Source organism: Nothoprocta perdicaria, unplaced genomic scaffold, assembly GCF_003342845.1.
Source record: "Nothoprocta perdicaria isolate Ctin4 unplaced genomic scaffold, notPer1 scaffold_451, whole genome shotgun sequence".
Lineage (NCBI taxonomy): Eukaryota > Metazoa > Chordata > Aves > Tinamiformes > Tinamidae > Nothoprocta > Nothoprocta perdicaria.
The window spans coordinates 127708-133694 of record NW_020455701.1 but is presented as its reverse complement, the minus strand read 5'-3'; positions in this window follow the sequence as shown (position 1 = coordinate 133694).

The window sequence follows — 5987 nt, the reverse complement described above, 5'->3', positions numbered from 1 at the left end:
CCCTGCCAGGCCGATCTCTCGCTGACGCTTCCCCCTTACAAAGAGGGGCCGGGTGCCGCCAGGACCAGGGGGCAGCTCAACCCGAGACGCGTCCGGGTCATTCAGGGCCCACAGCCCCTGTCCCAGCAGGAGGCTCACGCAGCGCTTGCCCACGGGCAGTGCCCGGGACGGGGCYGCCCCGGGTGCCGCTGACCGGCGCTCGCCCGCAGGCGTCCCAGCGGGCTGCCCCGGGAGGACGTGCGCAGCGCCCTGGTGCCCTACCTGCTCAAGCACCGGGGCTACCTGCGGAAGGCGCTGCGGGACAAGCAGGCGGCGAGCGGGGAGCTGGCGCAGGCCGTGCGCGCCGGCAGGGACAGGATCGCGGCGCTGCAGCGCCTCATCCGCGAGCGCAGAGAGGCCTGGCAGGTAAAGCCCTCGGCCGCACCGAGCTGCCGCCGCTGCACGGGAAAACAGCCGCGTTCCCTTTGCCGAAGGCCGGGGCCGCGGGGCGGGATCTGCTCTGGGATATGGAGGACAAGGTGGGAATAAGAGCATGGGAATTACCTAGGGAGGAGCAGCCTGGGGGGAACCTCTGGCTGCGGGAGCGCTCCCAGCTCCCCCCTGGATGTTCTTCCTGCAGGCCGTGGGCCAGGAGCAGCGGGAGCTGGCGAGGACGCTGGCGGAGCCGCAGTGAGGAGCGGCGGGAGCYGGCCAGGACGCTGGCGGAGCCGCAGTGAGGAGCGGCSGGAGCCGGCCAGGACGCTGGCGGAGCCGCAGTGAGGAGGCGCCGCTGCAGCTGCTGCTGCTCACGGGGCTTCCAGCCACGTCCCGGGGATGGGACCCACACGCCGCTGCGCCCAGCCTGGCACCATGGCAGCCAGGGCGGCCAAGGAATGGGCACCTGCATCGGCATCTTGGAAATGGGTGACGATCCCGGCGCGCCCGAGCCGGACAGGAGCTCAGGTGCCCTTAGCAGAGACCGCAGTGCCTTTGCGGGCGGCAGAGCAGAGCCCAGCGTGCGGAGCACACAGAGCACCGGGATTTACTCCATGTTCCAGCTTGAGGCCTGGTCTTTGCCGCCTCCCTGCTGGAACTTCACCCCTTCCCACCAAAAGCGGGACAGGGCCGAAGGTCCCGAAGGAGGAAAGGGCCTCGTCGGGGCCGGCAGCCGGCGCCGCTCTCGCTGTGTCCGGCAGCGCCGCGCGGAGGGGGCCGGGGGGCCCCGCGCGGCCCCGGCCCGGCGCTCGGCCAGCGGATGCGGACAACAAGGCAGCAATTTGCTGCTGCTTCCAATTAGAGGCGGCCGGCGCTCGGGCTGGACAGATTTGGGAATATTTTCCCTTTGTCGTAACCAACCTTCCTCGCTGCATTGTCATCTCAATAAACGGGTGCTGCTCCTGCCCTGCCCCTGGCTCCCGCCGCGGCGCTTGGCCCGCGCACCCTCTACTTAGGGGTTTGTTCTACAGCCTCTTGTCTCGTCTTGTCCGCCTCAAAGCCTCCGGTTCTGCTTTGCCAGGCGGGCCTGGATTTATGGGATGGGAAAGGCCGGGAAGGGGGCAGGGATGCAGCGCTTGGAGCCCCCTCAAGTTGACTGTGACCTTAGAGCCCGGGTTGGACACCCTATGGGTGTCACCCCTAGGGACCAGGTCTGGGAGCCGCTTGGGGTCCCCCATCCCATCCCGGCACCCCCGGTCCCCGCTCCCTCCCCGYGGCCCCGCGGTCACCCCAAACCACAACTGCCGCCGGCGGCCGCAGCCCGGCCGGATGCAGCAGAAATAGCCGGGGCCCCTCCTGGCCTGCGGTCGGCGCCGGGTATAAAGCGGCGCCCGGAGCCGCTCCGAGCGCCCGCGGCACCATGAGGACCCTGGCGCTGCTGGCGCTGCTGGTGCTCGGCACCCTCGGCCACCAAGGTAAGGGGGACCCCAAGGGCGCCCGCAGCCCCGGCACACACTGGGGCCAGGGCACCCGGGGAGGGTGGTTTGGGGGTGCCCAGGCCTGGAAGGGGACCCCGGTGAGGAGGAGGAGGAGCAGGGAGGAGGGCGCAGCAGCGCGCCCAGCTCGGCCGCGTCCTGACCGCTCCGCTCGCAGCCTCCGACCGCTCCGACGCTGCCGACTCGCCCGGCTCCGAAGGTGAGCGCGGGCGCCCGGCGCCGGCCTGACCYGTCCCATCCCGTCCTGACCGATGCCATCCTGTCCCATCCCATCCCGCACCGGGTGGGAGCGGGATCTCACCCCTGTCCCCCCGCAGCCTTCGTGTCCCGGCGCGCCAGTGCCCAGCTGCTGCCGCGGGCCCCGCGGAGCGTCGCCGGCGCGGGCAGGTAAGGGCAGGGGAGCAGGCACGGCCGCGTCCCCCCGGGAGCACCGGCGCGTCCCAACGCCGCCGCGTCCCGCAGCCCCGCGGCGCCCGACCCGCTGGAGGCCACGCGGGAGGTCTGCGAGCTGAGCCCCGACTGCGACGAGCTGGCCGACCAGATCGGGCTGCCGGCCGCCTACCAGCGCCTCTACGGCACCACCGTGCGCTGAGCGCCGCGCTCGCCGCCGGGCACCGGAGCCCGCCGGGCGCCCCGCGGGCTGCCTGCGGCGCCGAAGGCTCCCGGCCTCTTCCCCGCTCCGAGCAGGACCCGACCTCCCCTTCCCCCCTGCAGCAGCAGCTATTCCCAGCTTATTCCCTTTGGATTTAAAGCTGTTTGTGCCCGCCTGCTCCTGGCCTTTGCAGTCTGTAATTCCCGGCTCCAGGCAGCGGGATCCATCGTCTTTCCGCGCGCTTCAAGCGGAGACCCCCCCCCCAATCCCCTTCTACAACCAGGCCCCCAAATTGCCCTGCTGCCCGCCCCAGGCCCGCACTGCTGACCCAAGCAGCTACCCAGGGGAGCGGGAGGGAAACATTCCCAAGGGACACATTCCCGAGGGAAACGTTCCTGGGGGACACATTCCCAGGGAAAGCAGAGATGGGCTGGAAAGCACTGGGGGAAATCGGTGCCTGCAGAGGGGCCTGGCCAAGAGGAGGGGCCGGAACCACCACCACACGAGGGCTACAAAGGGCTGGGTTTTATTAAGCCGGGCCTGAGGGGGCGAGCTTACCGTGGGCTGGGCGCCTGGGGCACTTGGGCGGCCATCCCGGCCCTGGAGCAGCCCGGACTCCAGGCCAGCATCCATGGAAAATGTGGGATAAGAGCATGGGGGGCCAGGAGCAGGGCCCGGGGGCCACGRGGAGCCCAGGGCCACCAAGGACCCTAGGGCCGGCCCACGGAGCCCTCGGCCCCCAGCAACCACCGGGTCCCCCCCACGGAGGGAAGGAAGGAAAGCGAACACCGGGGCAGCCCAAACTGGGGACACGGGGGTCGGCCCCAAAGCCAGAGCCCTCCCGTTCGCATCCCAGCACGGGCGGGTTTAGCGGCTGGGCCCCAGGGAATAGCAGCACCGGGAGGAGCGGGGCGCCCGGGAGAGCAGCAGCCTCGGGYTTGGGGACGGGGACAACCGGCAACAGCCCCGGGCACCACAGGGGGCAGCTGCGCCCACCCGGAGCTTCCCAAAGTCCCCAAGGCCGGGCTTCCCAAAGCTTCCCAAAGCTTCCCGGCTTCTTCCCAGCCTCCCCTTTGTGCCAGGGCCACGCAGCCCCGGAGCGTCACCCCCAGCACCATTCCCGAGGCTAAAGGAAGGTGGGAAGGGAGCGCAGGGCCCTCTGGTGACAGCGACCGTCCCTCCCCGCCAGGCCCCGGGGTGAGGAYGAGCCCAAGACAGCGGGTGGCACCGGTGCCATGGGGCAGGCCGGGCCCTTCTCCTCCTCTCCCGCTCTGCAAAACAACTTGGAAAGGAGCCCTCGGAGAGGGGGCAGCGCTGGGAACAGGGGCAGAAGGGCAGGAGGCAGCGGGAGGCTCAGCGGGTGCCATGAGCCGGGCCTGGGCTGCACCAACGTGGGGCACAAAGATGCACATGGGCCGGGGAGGGCGGCTCCAGCTCCGCAGCTGCCACCTCTGTCCAGCCCCGAGGGCTGCAGCCTCCCCCGGGCGCCGCAGCCTCCCCTGGGCGCCGCAGCCTCCCCCGGGCGCCGCAGCCTCCCCCGGGCGCCGCAGCCTCCCCCGGGGCTCAGGGGCACAAATCTTGTCTCTCTGCTCCGTCTCGGGCACCGCAGGCCGAGACTCTCTCCTCTCCTGTCCCCCTCACGTAAAAATAACGAATACGTGGCTGAAAATGCACCCACGGATCACGCCRAGGGGAAGAACCATCGAGCTTCCCRGTCCGTCCCTGACCTCCCAGGGGGCCCGAGTCAGGCCTCACCTTCCCGGCCCTGCCAGTGCCCTGGCTGAGCCCCAAAGCACCAGGAGAAGCTGCAAGGGGAAAGCTGGGGGCAGCCCTGCCAGGCCCCCCTCCTCCGGGGGCACCGTCCCCGGCCGCTGCAGGGGAAGCTCCAGCGAAACCCCCCGCTGTGCCCCGGCCACCATGAGGGGATCTGCAAACAGACCAGGCACCCGGGGCTTGTGCTGTTTGCTTTTCTTTTACCTGAAAACAAGGAGTGTCCCGCGGGGCCGCGAGCGCCTTCCCGCAGCCCGGCCCGGCTCTAGCGGCTTCCCGCCGGCCCGCGAGGAGGGACAACGCAAGGGGGGACGAGTGGTTGTCACTTGCATAGCTGCTGTCCGCCCGCGTGGACGCCAACGCCCGGGTCCGGGTGGCAGCACCACAGGTGCCGTACGGAGGGGCCATCCAGGCCAGCGCCCGCCGCCTTCGGAGCAACCCGTTTCTTCATTTCCAAGCAGGAGCGCCGCTGGAAGTCGGACACAGGCTGCCCGGAGACGCTGCCAGGATGGTCCGCAGGTCCTCGCGGGTGCCCAGGGCAAACGGGCTCTTCCAGCAGCCGCCCRGGAGCGTCTTCCCCTTGGGGCATGCCCAAAGCAGAGGAGCCRGCGGGCTCGGCCGCGGCGCGCGCCGACCGCACGCGTCCTGCCGCCCTCTCGAGCACGACGTAGCAGCAGAAGGGATGATGGCTTTGAGATCCTCCGTCCTCCTCCGCAGCCCAGCRCGGGCTCCAAAGGGAAAGGAAAAAAGGGGGGAAGGAGAGGCCTGGGTCCCTGCGAGAGCTGCTGGTTTCGGCCGAGCCCCCGCGCGGCTCCTGTCCCGGCGGCGGCGGCTCCTCTCCTCCGCGAGGCCAAGGAGCGGAGGGAGCAGGGAAGGGGCAAGAGCAGGAAGAGACGGGAAAGGAGAGTCCTTGTCGAGCTCTCGGGGAAGCCGGCACGGAAAGCGGGAGCCGGGCGCTCGCCACGCGGCTCTCCGCAGGCCCTTTGCACTGAGCTCGCTCCATGGGGACAGGGAAGGGAAATAAATACATTTAAAAAAAAAAAAAAAAAAAGGAAAAAAAAAAAAAAAAAAGAAAAAAAGAAAAAAAAATTATATTAAGAGCTTTTTTGCTTTCCCCCTTTTTAAATAGCATCATTGTTTCCTTTTCTACCACTGGAAGAGCATCGAGAACCCCAAAGGAACTCCACTTTTTCTTTTTTTTTTTTTTAATATTATATATATAAAACTAAGAATTAAAAGGAAAAAAAAACTTGAAAAATAATTAACTCAAAAAGAAAAAAAGAAAAAAAAAATGTGCTTTCCTGTCACCAGATTGCCAAGCAAGAGCGACACACTGTCGGGACGTCGCTTCCCAAGCGAGGAGGGCTCCGGTTCCGCTGCTCTCGCTGCAGGGAAGCCGGCGCCGCGGCCGGCGCCCGCGGAGCGGGGCCGGGCAGGGGGGAAGGAGCGACAGGAGCGCCCGGCCGCCCGCGTCTCGCCCACCCTGCGGCCGGGCACACGGGCAGAGCGCTCGGCCGCGCCGCGGGGCCGCCTCTTCTCAGAGCGGTTAGCGCCGTTGCACGTGTGCAGCCGTCTGGTCGGGGTGCGGGTGGCGGTGGCCGTGCGTGTGCCTGGATCCTTATCTCGTTTTTTTTTTTGTTTGTTTTTTAATTTTTGTAATTGTTTTTTTTTTTCTTATTGTTGCTGCTGCTGCTTCTTCGTGTCTAAGTGTCGCC